We start from the raw sequence: 18,477 nt of genomic DNA, 5'->3' as shown, positions 1-18,477 counted from the left end.
GATAACGGAGGTCCCGTGCCGCAACGCGGAAACGAAACTACCGAGGAATACTCAAGGTATGCTAATGCAACGGTTCCAAAGGCGTATTCAGGGAAGTCTATATTATCCGTCGGTTTACAAGTCGTGTAAAGTGCAAAAAAAGGAAAAGAGAAAACGGGCGTATTGTTTGAGAAGGCAGCACTCCTTAAAGCGACTCCCGTAGGTGTTCGGTATCGGAGCGTGCGTTTCTGCCGTGTATTTTTTCGCCCTGAGTCAACATCCCGAAATACGTATAGCGGGTTTGTTTGTGTAACCGGGCCGAGTCGAATTGATATGGTTACAAACACGGTAAAAGCAAGTATGCATCTGCCTAGCGTCAATTAAGCAACCACGTTCGAGGAGCTGCGCGCGGCCGGACTTAAATAGTTCTAGTCCGTTTTCTCGGTTCGCCGTTCGCCGTTCGCTGTTCTTCGCCGTTACGAATCGAATTAATTGCGAGCCTCGCGGACGTAATGGCTCGTCCAGAAGACAGGAGTACGCGTTCTCGTTGCGTCGGCGAACGAACCGTCTATTCAAATCGACCATTTTTCGTAATTACGCTCCGAGCGGATCGGAGCGTAATTACGAAACGGTCTCCGCGAGAGTGGCGTCGTAAATAGCGAACGACGCGATAAATATCCGCGGTACAAGACGTCTCTTCGGGGACACGTTGGAAAATAGCGATTCGTTTCTCGGCGCGTACACGCGACGCGTACGCGGCAACCTCGGCTCTTTGCCGAAAAGGGGACTCGTCCGACTCGTTGCGCCGATATTTGCACGGCCGAGCGCGCATTCCGTGTCCTCGAAATGCAGATGCGAAGTTTTTCTCGCAGAATTATGGCCGGCGCATTCAACAAATTGGCGATTTTTCTTGCTCCGCGGGCCGCCGCCGCCGCTCCCCTCCGGCGCCCCCGTCCGTCCCCCTCCGCGACTCTCGGCTCCCCTCTGGCGTTCGTCGGGTCCCCGGGTCCCCGGGTCCCCGGGTCCACGGGTCTTCGGGTTCCCGAGTCTGCCGGGACACGGAGGAAAGCTTTATTGATGAGATCGTTAATACGTTCGATCGAACGATGTTTTGCCCGACCGATCGGACGTCTATCCGTCGCGATCGGCGACCACCCGATGCGCCTCGTCTCCTCGACACGCTGCAAAAAGGACTTAAGTCCGTCGCTGCGCGATCACTGTCTCCTCGATTATTTAAACGTTACTTTCTCCTTTCTTATCGTGCTGCCTTTCCGGGCCACGGCGATCCTTTTACTCCCAATCACTTCCTCGTTAGCGTCCCTTGGCTCGGTCCTCGATACGCGTAGAAATCGATTTTCCGATCGACGGATTCGATCGCGCGTCCGCGAAGGTGTCGACGGGGGACGATCGACGCAACGAACTCGCGGTATACGCGCGAACGAGCGAGGGAGGGACCTCTTTCGGAACGAACGAATCGCTTCGCGTCCCTTTTCGCGAACACTCGAGACACTCCGTGCCGAACGATGAATCGCGAACAAAAGTTCGATAGCCCCTCTCCTGGTTGCGGATCCTCTCGTTCCGATTAGACGCGTCGACGACGCGTGTAACGAGTGGCGCAACGACATCGCAGAAATCGATCGACATACGTCAAACGACGCGAGATAACGCGAGCTGCGTTTGGTAGATGTCCGACCACCGGATCCGATCCGAGAAGTTCGGTATCGATCATCGTCGTGCCGGTACATTTCGTCTCAATACGTCCGCGAGGGACGGTCGCGCGCAACCTCGAGACCGTTTTTGCCCCGTCGACCGAGACGAGAGGGAAGAACACCGGGAAGAAGACGGGGAAAAGAAGAGGAAGAGGAGGGAGACAGGCCCCCTCGAGGAGAAGAATTGGGACCCCGCACGACTTATCCGCGGATTGGCAGACGCTGACATACATATTGCATGCCGCCACCGACATATTTATTGGCATCTCTATACACTACCGCTAAAACATTACTCCCTCCGGCCTCCGGGTCCCCACAAATGAATAAAGTATTTCGTGCTGTTGGTGTGCCGCTGACCGGGGCCCGGGGTTTTTGCGGGGACGCGCGTGGACGTTTACAGCGCCGACGATTTTTGCACTGTCGTTTCGCCAATGATCGATGCCGAAATTACGCTAGAGACCGTCTCGACGATCTCTCCGTTTCGATTCGTACGTATTTCCTTTCGTTTCTCGTCTTTTTACGCGGTTTTTTCCCTCGCTACGGGCATTTTGCCAGAATTCCCGAGGCCCGCGGACACCCCGAAGGGGTACCGATCTCGAACAAACTCAATTCGTCGATAGTCGAGGAAGTCGCGGAATTCGAGTCCCTTGCCGAGATCGACGAGTACCCGATACCGATTCCGAGCGAACGGTAATTCGAATTCGCGGTTACCGGATAGAGAGCGAATCTCGCAAGGTCGAGCGGGACTCGTCTCGCGTCCGGAGCTCGTTTCTATCCAATTTATTAAATAGTAGAAAGGTGTTAATGGCACGGTAGCTCCATTTGCGTGCCGATGAATTACGAGCCCGTATCCGAGTTCTAAATTTACCGGCTTTGATAGATGAAACGTAACCGGAGTATCAATGTATCAGAGCCAAGGTTAATCGACTGGAGCTATTACTAGCTGCCGGGACACGGGCCATTTCTCCGACTGTCCACCGTACGGCGGATTTATTATTTATCTCGTATCCCGGATCGAGTTACTTTCGACGATATTTCTAGTGTCACGATCGATAGGCTTCGTATTCTGTTTCACTCGGTAATTACAACGTAGATATGTATCATTCTCCCCCCTCGAGAAAGCTGCTACTAGAAACTCACCGAAGGATCGCAATTAATCGGCCATCGGGTTAATCGATCCTCGTGCTATCGCGCTCGAAAACCCGTATAGAAACGAAGCCAGTTTCCTTCTTTTCGGAACCGAGTATTCGAATTCGAACACCTTATCCGCGCTCCGTGAAACAGTGCCGGTCGATCGGCACCGAGGAGAGAATAATTACGCGCGAACAACGCGTTAAAACGTCGGTGGCTCGAAAACTCGGCGAACCGAATCCTCCCGACGATCGGAAAGGACGAATAAGATTTCGACCCAGTTTCTTTCGATTTACCTTTTTCGGTTCTCCCGTTCCCGACACCACCGTTCTTTCTCGAGCTTTTCGAAACAACGCGGCTCTCGCTCGCTGACGGATCGACCGTCTCCTAGCGACTGTACCCCGGGATCTCCCGAGTAAAGAGCGCAGGATGTTGTACGTTATATACAATGGGACAATTTCTGACTTGATTTTGCGTCGGGCGAACGAGATTGGCAGTCCACGTTGCTTGGCTGGCAAGCAGGATAGGGCAGGGCAGGGCAGGGCAGGGCAGGGCAGAGTAAGCGTACATTGTTATACGTACGTGTAGGTACAGTAGCAGTTCGGTGGCGATGTGATCCTGTCGGAGACAGGACTACGTTGCCGCCCCCGCGATTACAGACGACGAGAATGAGGACGAGGATGGGGGCCATCCCCGAACGCCTCTGCCTCTGACAGCTCGACCCTCCTCCTGACCCCCTTCAACCACCCCCGTCTCGATTCCTCTGCTCCTGTCTCAGTCGATAGGTATATATCTCCTACTGTCTTTACCTATCGCAGGAGCACGATCCGTTACTTTGAGTAACGGGGATGAGACTCTTCGCGAGAAGAGACGACGAGACACCGCTACGAAAAGAGCGGCCCGGCCGCGTGTTCTAGACGGGGTGTTGCGAACGTGCCCGGTTTAAACCTATCGTTTCTGTAACGCATTTTTTATCTAATATCGGTTCGAAGGGTTCGGGAAATCGAACGATACGACGATTCCGATTGGCCACCGAACGGAAATTCGTGGATTCCGATCGACGGAACTCGATAGGAAAGATTTCCGTAAGATACCGACCGACTCGGACGTTCTGCTCTTCGAGTACGAAACGATCGTTGCGCGATACAGGGTATAAGGGTGAATCGTACGTATTCGCGAAAAAATGGAAATTCGTCGACGGGCGAAGAGGGGGAGCGAATCGAATCGTACAGGAAATACGCGTCTTTCGAAACATTCGTCCTCGTGGAAAGAGCAAGAGCCGATGGTAGTATCTCTTTAAAGGTCGACTGGACGTCTGCGTTTGGCGGGGGGTCCGTGGACCATTCGTTCGTTCGAGGCCTAGGGCCGCATTAACATTCCACCACCGAAATTATTTATAGCTTCATCCGAGATATCTCGAGATGTAAATCAGACATTCCTCTAATTTGGGATCTCCGGTTGGTACGAACGACCCGCGCGTGTTCAGTTTTAGACAGTTCGGGCCCGTACGTGGGTGGAACGTGTTATTTGTTCGTCGGCTGCTCGGAGATGATTGGCGTGCATCACCGACCATTACGTTCACCGAAACTGCGTACAGATACTTTTATATCGGACGGTTAAGCACTTCGGTGATTCCAACCACTCCGTGAAAGACACCGTGAGTCGTAGGTATTCGAAGATTATCGTTGACGTCCCTGTGCCGTGTTACTTGGAAGGGAGAGCGAAAAGACGGAGCGTTCGATCTCGGAAGATAATCGGGTATTCGGAAACGGATCGGTGGCAGAGTGAAACACCGGGTCGGAAATTCGAAGGAAATATCGAGTTCTCGAGCGCGTCGCGAGCAGTTACCGTTACCGCGTTCGAGAGAAATCGAAAGAATCGGGAGGAGGTATTTCAGGCGAGAGAGGCAACGCGAGCGGGCATCTTCATTACGCGCTACCGCTTACCGAAGACCGGGGAATCCATCAACTTCCTTGAAGATCAATCGAGCCCACGTGTCTAGCGGTTGGTTGTTCCCTAGCGCGACTAAATGCAACATCCACTGGCTACGCGAAACTGTCCGGCGGAGGAGACGGACGAAGAAGGAGAGCCTCCGGAAGACGGAGAAAGAACTGCTTAGTGGTAATTGGCGGGCAAGACGGATGGCGGTACTTATTTGCACTCGCTCTTTGGAATTAAAAGTACCGAGCGGTGTGCTCATTAATCTCGGCGTCCGCGAAGAAAGAAGATTCTTGGACAGAGATAGCAGAGGGGACGAAGGAGAGAAAGAAAGGCCACTGCTACCGGCGAACGCGTTCTCCGCAGGATGTAATCGGCGAACAAACTGAAGGTCCGCGGACAATTTCCATCAACAAGATTTACGCAGCTCGGACGCAATCAGCCAGTTCCTCCTTCTCGGGGTGCCCAGATACTCTTTACCCGACTCTCTCGACTTTCCTTCGTCTCTGTTCTTCCTTTCTCTCGGCTCGTGTCTTCGTCGCGAGTTAAGAGTCGCCGAAGAAGAAGACCAAGGGTGAGAAAACCAGAGTCGGAGAGGAGGGAAGACAAATGTTCGCCGTCGCAATATCTTTCTTCGGACTTCTCGAAGTTGCGGTCTTTGATGTTCTCGTCTACGAAGATACCGAAGAGCTCGGTATCGAGGAAGAAAGTGGTAGAAGAAACGAAGTGTTCTCTCCACCCTAATAATTTTCTTCGGATCTTTCGAGGTTGCGCTGTCCGATGTCTTTGTCTTCGAAGACGGAACGATCTAGACAGAAAAAGAGGAGCAACCGAGCTGGAGGAAAGAGGACGGAGGAACAGAAGTAAAAGGGAGAAGAGCAAGTTCCACCCCAAGATTCTTCCATCTTCTCGAGGTTATGGTGCCCGACGAGCTGACTCCGGGCGCAGCTACCATTTCTCGGGCGGTGATTGGCTCCGCGGGGGGTGGCGCATGCGCACTGGCTGCCTGCTCCCGCTGCCCACATTAACATTCCTAACCTCACTTCTTGCTGCGCTCTTTGCGCGTGATAGATTGTGCGAGGCGTTTTTGGATACGAGTCGTACTGCCTCTCCGGCTCGTTCCTTCTCTTCCACTTTACGCGCTGCCTCGTTACCGAATCGAAATTCTGCCCGCGTGTTTTCTTTCTAGCGATGGAAGCGGGTTACGAACGAAGCGTTCGTCCTCGACTTATTTTTTCCCTCCGAGCGGCGATACCCTGCCCGCCGATTCGAACCGCGACCTCTTTGTTCGCTGTTTTTCTCGAGCAACCTCACGGAATCGCGTACAACGTCTCGTTTCGTTTCGTCCGCGTTAACCGAGGTTGATACACCGGTCACCGGTTCACCGATTTACCATCCGTTTACGGTTCTAGTGGGGCGACTAGAAGCTCGGGCGTTGGCTGAAAAAATCGACGGTGTCACCGTGCACGGGGGAGATTTTAATGCTCGACGACTTAATTGCAACGCCCGGAATAGACGGGCGGCTGTTGATCGGTAAAGCAGGTCTCCGCGGCATACCTTCCTCGATATATGTTTACCCATGTACGGAGCATAATCGCGAGACTACTCAAGAAGGTGGGCAACCGTTGATGCAAGGGGCATATTGGCTCGACGGGGGTGCGTGGCCGATGCAAACTCGAACGCAACCGCGAACGTAACGCCGTAAGCTCGAGAAGTGGCCCACGGATTCGTTGCTTCAACCACCTGCGTCTCTCTCTCTCTTTCTCGTTCTCGTTCTCGTTCTCGTTCTCGTTTTCGTTCCCGTTCCTGTTCCCGTTCCCGTTCTCGTTCTCGGTGGCTCTCTGTCGCGCGGTCGCGCGGTCGCGCGCGTCTCCTTGGTTTCGTTCGCGGATTCTTAGTCCATCCTCCTTGGGCAACCCCCTTTCTTTTCGTCTGCTCGTTTTTTCCGCGCGGTCGATCCCCGTTCCCGATTTTTCGCTCCTCGTTCAGCCTTTCCCCGTTCTTTTTGCAGCTTTCTTTCCCGCTCGCTTCCACTCTTTCGGTCGCGCACGCGGACGCGGACGCGGACGCGCACGCGCACACACATGCGATCTCCCCGCACGTGATTTAATGCCTCCCGAGCCGTGCTCCTTATTTATGCACCGAACATGCATACACGCTTAGCTTTAGCGACCGTAGCGACGGTTAAGGCCGGTACCTATATCCTATACCCGGCCGACAAGCACCGGGGCCCCCAGCCTCGCATATACGGACCTCGCATATTATGGAGTCTGGGGCCCCGGCGACGATATTAAAAGAAAGAGCAAAAAGATCCGAAGCCAGAGGTGAAGCGCACACGCGAGAGCCCAAATATAGACTCGCTCGAAATTAGTAACTCCTCTTTGTCCGGTTGCTCGCGTGTCGTACGATAGCCTACGATACGCCGACTCGGACCGGGCTTATGGTAATACGATGATAATGATCTCATAGGCGACCAGTGGTTGCGAGAACGCTCGGCGTCCGAGAAATTCGGAGGGCGCGAGCCGGAGAATCCTGATCTCGTTGCGAGTCGCAGGCTCGTGCCGTCGACTTTCCAGATTCGAATCGCCAATTGTGGAAAATCCGCGCGGTCCGAGCGATTTGCGTCCCGCGATGAGTACATCGTTCGGTAGAGACGTCGATACGTCGCGGAACCAGGGGGAGAAGAAAAAGGAGGAACGAGAACGCAAGGGGTACGGGACAATTTGTCGCGGCAGGTAAAGAACCATCTGTCTTAAGCTATGACCGGAGAATGCGGGGAACGATTGCCGGGGTATTTTATTCGTTTGTAATCGGCGGCGTATCAGCACGATGAAGCATTCCGGGAATGCAGAGTCCACGTGGAAGCGAGGGTACGGCAATTAGTCCCTGGCAGTCGCGTTGCCGCAGCCTTGCCGAAAACTGCCACCTGCTTCGAACGATCTCGCGCGATCCTCGACCACGGAAAAAGAAAAAAGGAACGCGTCGCGATTATTAAAACTTTCCGTCGCGAGTGCGGTGGTCTCGCTCCGAAATTGGACGAATTCTTCAAGATTCGCCTTCGCATCGGACCTTTCAATTTCACGGGAAAATATAGTATACGGGCGCGTATCGTTTCGCGGCGTCGCGATCGCCGGAACGTGGATCGAGGTACAACTGCGACCGAATAAACGCAGGCCCGAGGGTCAGTTGGTCGAGGTTCACCTGCTCGCGCGTCGAATACGCTACTTACCTTGTCGATTGATACGCGATAAACGCTCGGGAGCGGGGCGCGTCGCGAAGGAAAATAGGTCGAGTTCGAGTGTATCTCGAAAGCGCCGATTTCTGCCTGTAAGTTTGGCGCGGCGTGGCGCGGCACGGCGCGGCGAGACGTTTCATGGAATTTACGAGAGCCGGGGCTAGCCCCAATCGCGCGTGCATCGGACCCGCGGAGAGCTCCGATAATCGAAACGGGGAGACCCTGTTCGCGTACGGGCCGCAATTATAAATGAACGCGTCAATTAGCGACGCAACGAGTTTCGTTTATTATCAATTAGTAACGTGCACGGAATTTGTTGGTTCATCGATAGCCCGTAATTGGTGTAAACCGAACGAGGTACACGCTTAACGGCCGGCTCTCCATCAGCGTTCGCGACGAGCACGCTCGTGCGTCTTGTTCCCGAAAGGGGGGAACTTTCTACGTCTTCGATTCGACGCGATCCATAAATTCGTTTCTCACTCGATTTCACGCACGCGTAACGAGCGGCGGCCGTGATGCTCGCGGTAACATTTGACTCGGCCGATAATTTTTCAACGTCCGCGCCGAGAGCGAAAGGACTCGAACGCAGTTTAGTATCGTTTCCGCGTTGATCCGTAGTCGGGTTTCGTTCTCGGGGGAAGAACGGCCAACGAGGGTATCGCGCGTCGCTCGTCGAGACATCGAGCGCGATTCTTTCCCCGTTGATCGATACCCGGCTCGAGCAACGTATACGTCGCCGGTCCCTCGGTCGGGCCCGAGCGTCCCGGGCTTTCATTCGTAAGAAGGTACGTTCGCGGGATCGTAAACGTTCGTTTTTATCAACCGTCGCGTTAATTAAAAGAACGCTCGAGGGAAGCAACGACCGCCGCGATTGTTCTTGCCGCGAGGAAAACTCGACCATCGATCGGTAAACGTATCTACCTCCGGGTCGGTGTTAAAGGATTTTAACGCGGCGTAACGACGCCGTTACCTTAATCCGATTTATCGCGCGTATTTCCCCGTCCCGGGACATCGCCGCGAATCGTTAACGAAGCCGAACGCAATCGTCGAGGTGCTTCGCCGCTGCTCGACGATAGCGCGGCTCGAGTGGCTCGGAAACGCCGACGTTTCGTATAATTACCCGTTTCCCTTGACCGGCTACTTAAGCTGGCCACGTCAGTTCCCTTAACCCCTTGCGCTACCAGCAGTTAAGGATCGTGTAAACGTCCGGAGCGAGCGGCCAGTTTTAATTGCTACGCGTATCTTCCGCGCACCGAGAGATGATGAGAACGAAAAGGAGTACGATGACGGGGAGGAGGTCGAGGAGGAGGAGGAGGAGGAGGAGGAGGAGGAGGCGGAGGATGAAAGACGGACGAACCAGGGGAACGACGAAGGGAACTTGCGAAGAAGACGAAGAAAGAAACGAAGAAGCTGCGGGTAGACCGACCGTGGAGAAAGAGGACCACGAAGTAGTAGTAGAAGAAGAAGAAGAAGAAGAAGAAGAAGAAGAAGAAGAAGAAGAAGACGCAGAAGCAACCATGGCGGGAGGAAAAGAATTTTAATTGCCAGGGCAACCGAAGAGCGTCCGGCTTATGGCTATATAGCAACCACCATAAGGTTGAGGTCGAGCCTGCTGTCCGGTACAGAGCTGGGAACCAAACAGCTTGGTAGCCAATGGGATCATATATCAACTACTGCTCCGGTAGGCAGAAACAAAATGGCGTCCGCGATTAGATTGTTGTTTCATCCCGGGGGCGACTCTTCTCTCCTTCGTTTTTTCCTCGATCCTAAAGAAATACACCTTGCTCCGGCGTTCCGCCCAATCGGACGTCCTCTCGAAACCCGCGTCCGCCATGGTGGTGTTCCGTTCCTCGCAGATTTTGGCTTTTCGAGGCGTTGCAACGATCGGAACTGGTTTCGAGCGAAGCGGGTGCTCGATCGATACCAGGTACTCCTTCGATTCGCGAAGGAAATTTTCTCGGGGGGTAACGGTTTTTCTTTCGCGCGGCAGCCAACCGAGCCGCGTAAGCCGCGGTCGTTGGGTCATCGTAACCCAACCGAGTAGGGGGAGTCGGGTGTTTGCGCGCAATTAACACCGGGGGATGCTAATTTTGACCCATATAAGCGCGTAAAAACGTTCGACGAGCATGTGCAATACGATCGTCCTAAAAAGCGCTTTGCGATCCTGACGCGTCGGCCGCACCGAGACCGCGGCCACCTGCTCAAGGATTTCGTTCCGTTATCGCGGCTATATCCGTTACGTCGGTACACCGATGCGGAAACGAAATCCGGAACAGCGATACGTGTTTCCAGAGATACATAAAAAAGAAGCGAAGGAGCGCCAGTTTCAGGGAGGAAGTCGTATTTCAAGGCCCGTAACGAGCGGTATCGTTATCGACGAGCTCCGTTTCCCCGCGATTCGATCTACCACGATGGACGGACGGTTATCCGGTAACGGTGCTCGTATCGTCGCGATACGGGACGAATCGAGCGATCGACGTCGACGGTGCGTCGTCGCGGCTTTTCTCGACGAGTAAGGTATCTCGAACGAGCGGGTTTTCTCCAACTTGGGGAACATACGATCGTAGAATTTCGTAGATTCGGGACGCAGGGTTCCCGTCGAACGCGAACCGCGCAGTTGATCATTGTCACGAGGCCCGGTACCCTTTCCGCTAACAAATGGCATCCATTTCTGCGTATCCACTTCTGATAAAAAAGAAAGCTTCGAGCGGCGGGCAACGCGAGTCTCGACGATGATCGATTCGAATCGGTTGCAGGCGAGCGAGTATCTCCGAAACATTTCTGTCGACATTTATTACTCCGGGATTCTATTATTACCGCTCGCTGGTAGACCACAATAGACTTTCGAGGATTACGTTATACGGACCTCGTTAAAAGGAGGAAAACAGCAAAGGTGCACCTTGCGCAATGCACCGCGAAACAGGGACACGGTAGTATCCATCAAGGTGTCGGAGTTGGATCTAGATGTGTACGCGTGTATGTGGGTGGTTGGACTCAGCTGTTGGTACACCTGCCCGTCGCGCGGCGGTGCGAGTAGTCGCTGGTTGCGCGAGCACCTTTGTACGCGCTGTCCACGTCGAGCGTGCATTTACATACGCGGTTCGCGCGAACACAATGTAATTGTTACCTCATAATGCGTGTTCCTCGTCGGGTCCCGGTGCATCGCGTTCTCTCTGACGACTCACTCGGCGCAACCGGCGAACGCGAGAGTTTCTCCGAATTCCGAAGCGGAAGCGAAGCGGCGTCGTTCGAGGGTTCGCGTCATCGGGAAGGAAAAGGAACTCGAGTTTAACGCCCTTGCTCGGGATTTTCTTTTACGTAAGAACGTTGAAGCGCGCCGACGCGAGAGGGTGCGGAGAGAACCGAGATCCGGCCGATATGAAAATGAATCTCGGTTGCACAACCATGTTCGTTACTCCCGCGTTCGCTGTACGCGATCTAGATTGCTATTAATTACACGCTACTTGACGCGCGGTTACTTTCCCGTAAACGTGGCCGTTCGGATACCTCGCGGGTGGTTCCCCGGTTAATTTTTAACAACGAGCGATCATTTCGGTCTGCGCCGTGCCGTGACGCGTCGGATCGCGTCGGATCGCGTCGGACCGCGCCGGAACGTCCCGTCGACGCCGCTCGATCGGCCGCGGTCCCGCTTCTTCGCACCGGTCCCGAGAAGACCGTATTAATTACGAGTGTCGTTGAAACGCGGCCGATATTCAATTACGGAGTTTAAGCGGCGGCCGTAAGCGCCGGTTGTTTCGTGAAATGCCTCGAAACGCTGAAAGTTTGTCCCTTCGGGGTTACTTTACGATTATGAGAGTACATATAAGACGGGCACACCGGCCCGTAAGACTGTAACAACGGGGATAAAAAACGAGTGGGCATAAAGTAGGCAGTCGGGAGACAGGAACGGTTTCCGAGTCTCGATTTCTGTCGGACCGCGCGCCCGTGGCTCGCGGCTACGTGGAAACCCAGGCGATTAAAAAAATATGACGAGCATTCATTTCCACGATCATAAAATCATTAGCATAAGAATTCCTCTACCTGCTCGCTACGGACGGGCCCCGGACGTCGTCGGGGCTAGTGGGGAGTAGAAGGGGAACGAGGAGGAGCGGAACAGGGGGGGGGGCGGTGCGGTGCGGTGCGGTGCGGTGCGGTGCGGTGCGGTGCGGCGCGGTGCCAGGCGCCCCCGGACACTCGATTTTCGTCGTGTTTTTTATTCGCCGATTCGCCAGCCTGATTTATAAACATATAATGTGACGAGGGTGTGGCCCCGCTACCACATAATGATAGGCCAACGTTAATTACGTTTGGTTAAGTCGTTTAAGAGCGCCGGAGCCCGCTCCGGCACCGACAGTCCGTGCGACCGCTACGCGAAAATTACTGCCCGCTGCTCGCTGCCCGTGCCGCGATACATTAGCAAAAGATTACAATGTTCGCTCGTTCGACGCAGCACGGGGACGAACGAGGGACCTTGGCTCGAGATTTGTTCGCGTCCTTGGTCGCGATCGAACGCGACCTTCGCCAAAATTTCGATCGTCGAATATTGAATATTGTATCGTTCGGCGAAAAGTTTCAGGGAAAGTTGTTCGAAGGCTCGTTCGCAAAACTAATTGGGAAGTACGCAGAGTACTGGAAGCTCGTGGTTCTCCGGGTCGAGTGCGATCGGTCGCCGAAGGATTCCCAGCGAGGAAAGTATTGTTCTCTCGGCTCGGGTCGCGCAGGAATTCCCTCGGCAGGCCGTACGAATCTTTTTGTACGAGGAGAAATGATAAAATATCCCCGGCCCGCGCCTTTCTTTCGAGTCGTGCGGAGATCAAACACCGAAGTGGCTAGACTCCCACAGTCTAAATGGTGAGGCGAGTTGAAATATCGCGCCGGGCCTCCCTATATGTTAATCTCCGCATTAGCATAATACCGTGATTCTTCAAGGATCATTTGGAAATGCAAATAAATAATTTATAATAATAAGAGCAGACGTGGCTGTTGTGGCAGGCACGCATTGGTACGTCAGCTCGGACCACCTTCGACCGGTGTTGCGTCGGTAAATCTAATCGAGATATCTGCGGGGCCCGTTGCTCCTTTTCTCGTCGCGACAAAAACCGGGACGTGTCGGGGATTGGCCTATTTTCTGCCTCGCTACCGTTCCGTCGTTCGTCCCGCGAACGTTTAACGAACCCCGCGCGGCCCTTTCGCTCCTTCGACGACTCGTTCGCCTCAATTTCCTTCTTCGAAAAATGTATTTTCGTGCGCAGCTACGACTCGGGCAGTCGATCGCCGATCGAACGGAAGCTCTTCGACGGCGAGATAACTTTTCCTCGGTATCGCGAAAGTTTCTCCGCGACGCGGATAGGATCGAGAGCGAGCGGAAAGTCGTCGAGCGATCCGCGTAATAGGCTCGGATTCGCTCCCTCGTTTTTCTCGGGACGAGTGTAGCGCGAACCGGACTTTATGATTTTCTGTGGCGAGCCACTGGGCCATATCGGGCATATCCAGCTACTTTACGATCTCTAACCAGCCTCGAATTTACGCGGACGTTTATAACCGGGCCACGTGAACGAGACGGGCGTTTCGGTTTCCACCGGAGTCCGTGAGTCGAAAACACAGCCTTTACAGGGCATAAATAATCGTACGAGCGTGTGCGCTCGGACGAGAGTGTGGCGCAGGTGTGCCCGTGCGACGTGCTTTTGATGTGTTACGTGTTAATATACCGGAATACGCCTTTCGACTGTTCCACCTAGTCCCGCTGGTCCTAGTCCCTTAATGGCCCGAAAGGACCGCGACCCTCTCGAGAACCGTGGACGTTCCGAGAAACCGTCGCTTTTTATGAAGTCATTACGATCGCCGTGAACGCGGCGAACGCGGTGAACGCGGCGGAGGCGGCGAACGTTCGACGTTACCCTCTTGCGCGGAGACAATCCGCGGCCGAAATCCGGCAACGATCGTTAATTCTCGCTCGCGAGATTCTTCCGTTGGAAACTTTTCGAGAGAACCGTCGTCTATGGACGCTAACGTCTCGAAGGGGATACCGTTCCTCTTATTGCGCGGGTCTCGGTCGAAAGAAATGAAAAAAGAAACTCGCAACACGGTTACACGTACACCGAAGCTAATCACGGAGATCGGTCCAACGGGCCGACAGATGCGCGTGTATTTTGCATAGAGCGGATTTATAAATCCCTTATCGGCTTATTATCTCGCAAGATTCTCCCTCGTGGATGCAAGACGAGGTCGAGGCGAGGAGAAACGATACGAGAAACGTGGCAGCGGCGAAAAACGAAGAACAGAGAGAGGAGAGGAAGTGGGAGTAGCTGTACGCGAACGCGTGCAAGTGGAAGGCAGAAAGAGGATTCGCGTCGGAGGAGGACGCGGTGAGGGGAAAAAATTGAGAGAGAAGGAGGGAACGATGAAAAGTGGGGGTAGCGAGGGTGAAAGGGGCCGGAGGGGGATACAGTGACAAATGAGAGCGACTACAAATTGCACTTTCCGGCTCTCATTCTCATTCGACTCTCGTTTCTGTCTCTCTCCTTCGCCCTCTGCCTCGGTTCCTCCCATTCGCCGGATCGGAGCAGACGGGTAAATGTTCGTCTGGCCCTCCTCTTTTATTCCTCTTCCACGCGGCCTACCTCCATTTATCCTCCTTCGCGATAATACTTCACGCTCGAATAACGAAAACTACTCACAGCGGGTCGGTGCAATTCCGGTTATTGGTAAGGACCAACGCAATATTCGAGCCGTTGCCAGCTCGTTCGATTTCCACGAGTTTCGTTCTCGGCGCTCGCCGGTTTCGCGGTGTTCGCCGATACGCGATCGCGCCGAATGGACGATGCGCGCGTTTCGACGCGAGTTACGTCCGATTTCGTCGTCGATCGAATCGCCCGCGTTACGAATAAATCGAGCCAACGGGATCGAAGCGATCTCGGCGTCGTCGGGGTCGTACAGTCTCGGACGCGAGATACTCGATCGGTTCTCCGCGCAAATACGCGAATCGCTACGAGGGCGCGCCGAAAGCGAGTCGAAATTGCGGAATGGACGTTTCTCGGCTGGAGAGTGTCGTAAATTGTTCACCTCCGCGGATCGATTCCGAATTCGAACTCGGGCCGGTCTAATTCCGGTCGTAACCGGAGCGTCGGCGAAGAAATACACGGCTGGCGACCGCGAACGCGGCAGTCGGCCGAATTGTATTTACTCGGGCGATTTCTGGTAGGACGGTGGGGTCGAGGATATTATATCGTGGCAGGGGCCAAAGAGTAGAGAGGCTCTGTATTCTCGGTAAGCACTCGACGTCGTGGCTTGCTGCCGTTGTAATAACCCCCGTAGATCATACCGACGCACACACACCATCGCGAGGCTCTCCCTCGGTGGAACGGAGTAGGGTACGTGCGCGCATCGCGAGCACACGGCCACGGACACCACGGTATTATTCATTGAACGGAGCACGCCGATCCGGCTTCGGAACACACGACACAATTTCATTTCGCGGGAGCAGCCCTTAACCCCTTAACACCGCTCGTTCCGATCGTCTTCGCGATGCTTTATCGATCGCCGAGACGGGCCGAGTAATCGATACGAGTGCTGCGCGATCGATGCGCTCGCGTTGAATCTGCGCGGCGTCGAGGTACCGCGCTGCGCCGAGAAATTGCCCCCTTTTCGGACATCGTTCGGTCCCTTACCCCGAAACGAGGGACAACCGATCGACCGACCAGCCAACCTCGTCCGTAACTCTGCGAAACGCCCGCGTATCCGATCGAGCCGCGAAACTTGGAATCAATATTTCGTAAAATTAATCGTACACCACGCGTTTCGGGCAGATTTACAATCGAACGCGCCGCGCGATCAGAACCGTCTCGAGACGTAGCAACCTTCGTCGGAGCTGAATCGAACTCGCGACGCGACGGTCGGGCGTAAAAATCGATCGCGGTTTCTTCCGCGTTTCCGGCGATCCTCGTCCGGCACTGTTTCGCTCGGGATTCAACTCTCCGGAGTGCACGAGTACCAAGGTTCTCGGTTCCTTTAACACCGATAAATCTCTCGCGCGGATGCTCGAATCCTCACAATTGTATTATTTATGAAACCATCAATAGGGTAATTTATTCGCGGTCCGAGCACGATTCTTCAACAGCGGTCCCCGCGACGATTTATCGCCGCTCGGGCGAAAAATCCGCCGCTTTTTAATCCGAATTCCCTGTCCAGCGCGGCCGAGTCGCGCGAACCTACAATGTTCGCCGTGATTTATCAATCGCCTCGCGAAGGATTAACAGCCGCCGCGGAACCGGTAATAACCGATCGATCGATATTAAAAACATCGAAAAGGGGAAAAAAAGGGAAAATCGAAGACGCGATACGCGCAACACGGCGAGCGGTAAATTAACTAAGCCAACCAGCGAGACGTTCGTTAATCGATCGAAGCCGTCGTCGTCGTCGTCGTCGCTCGTTTCGTACTTCCCGATTAATCCAGCCGGCCCTTAACCTCGTAAATATTTCGTGGCGCGTTTAGACGCAACCCGGTTTCCCGTTAAGACCGTCCCCGGGGCCGGTTTCCCATTGAAACGAGGTAAAAAGCCGTCCTTTTGTTGGCGTTTTCGTAACCCAAGCGTAGCCGGATCGTTAAGGCGAGTCGCGCGACGGCGCGACGGCGCGACCGCGCGATGTTGCGCGTGATTTATCAATAGCTTTATGGAGGATTTACAGCCTGGACAGGACTGGTAATGGAAGCCAATCGGCCGTGCCGTTTAATCCTCTTACATCGTTTTACGTCGTTTCTGCGGAAGTCGCGTCGCCGATCGTGTCCACGATCGCTAACGACTTTCGACTCGCTTCCTCTTTCTCTCGATTTTCGGCCGTTCCTCCCCCTCGGTCGGTTACGCGTTTCCTTCGACGTTGTAAATCCGCACCACGGCCGGCCGTCATCGATAAATCGGCGAGTATCGGTTCGTCGCTCGTTACGCGAGCTTTTCTATGGACGGGTTCGAGCGGTGTTACCGCTTTCGAACGACGCGATCGATACTTGGATTTCTCCGTTGCTCGGTCGCTCGTTCGTCCATCGAGAAGAGCAGTCCCGCGAAGGGGCTGACGCCAAGTAGAAAAGGGTAATTTGTATCGCCAGCGAACAGGATTGTATTTGTTGCGTACTCCGTGGAAAGTACGAACTCGGCAGCTCGTAACTAATTATCCTTCTAATTGAAGCGCGTTCGCGTTCGCGCGCGCTTCGTATCGCACGTGCACGCCGCGAACCACGGTCAAGGGTAGATTCTGGCACGCGACATGCGTGCAAACGTGCAAACGTGCAAACGTGCAAACGTGCAAACGTGCAAACGTGCAACGTGGACGCATGTGCGGTCCGTGGCGCGGACGCGTTTCTTTCGAAAGCCACGATCCGCGCGCATCACCTCCTCGGTGTTTCGTGACCGTCCGGCATTAATTATGTGTCGTGCCCTTTAATACGGATCTCGGCTTTACGAGCGGACGAAAACGAAGAAGGAAAAAAAAAAATTGAGAGGAACGAAAATGGAAACGAAGACAAAAGGACGTCCCGGACGACGGAATTATTTTTTCGCGTCGGGCCACCGGACGATGGAATCTCCCCCCTCCTGCTCGTCGTCGTCATCGTCGTCGTCATCGTCGTCGTCGTCGTCGTCGTCGTCGTCGTCGTCGTCGTCTCTCTGTTTCTCGTGTCTTCTATCTCACTGGAACGATATTTATTCGGCGTTCTCTGACGAGGGTCCCAGGGCCAGCTGCTCGGTCCATCGAGTATTTCTGTAAAACGACGAGAGTTTGATTGCGGACCGCTCCGACCGACTTGACTGATTGGACGGTCTCGAGTTCCGACATCGAGCCACGGTTGCGAATACCATTCGCGGACGTTCGCTAGGTCGGTCTCGATTCGCGCTGCCCACTGTGGCGAATCTTTTTGAAAGAAACCGCGTCGTTGGATCCGTAAACAGGGAGAAAGGAGTCGATAGAGTCGACGGGCGACCGCTCGCTCCGGAGGGGTAGAGCGCGCCTCCACCGGCAGAGAATTCGGAACAAAAACCGGGGGAAAATCATCGATCACGGGAGGCGATGCAAAGACACCCGAGAGATCTACGCGTCCCTTTATCGCCACGAGATCTCTCTCGACCGGGACCGTGTCGTCTCAATCGTTCTCCGGCACCGAAAAATTCCGGCGACTCGTACGGTTCGGCTAATAAAATCATCTGCATCCGGGCCCAGAAATTATCTGACGAATTCATCTGCTTATCGAGCAATAAAATGGCCCGGAGTCCTCTCTCCTCGATACCGATGCTATCTCCTCCACCTTTCCTCCCTTTCCTCTCCTTCTCGCGTAGGTGCCTAGACACATTGTGGCGCCATGCCGGCCGAAGCTCTCGTGCGTGTGTACACGTACATCCAGGCGCCTCGTTCCCTTCTTGCTCGATTTTTTTTTCCCGTTCGCTCAATACGCTCCAGCTCGGGTGGACGCTCCTTACGTTCGAGGATCGGAGGCCAGTT

The sequence above is a fragment of the Ptiloglossa arizonensis genome, chromosome 1 (assembly GCF_051014685.1).
Source record: "Ptiloglossa arizonensis isolate GNS036 chromosome 1, iyPtiAriz1_principal, whole genome shotgun sequence".
Taxonomy (NCBI): Eukaryota; Metazoa; Arthropoda; class Insecta; order Hymenoptera; family Colletidae; genus Ptiloglossa; species Ptiloglossa arizonensis.
The sequence above is the reverse complement of the archived record's forward strand: the minus strand, read 5'-3'. Positions refer to the sequence as shown.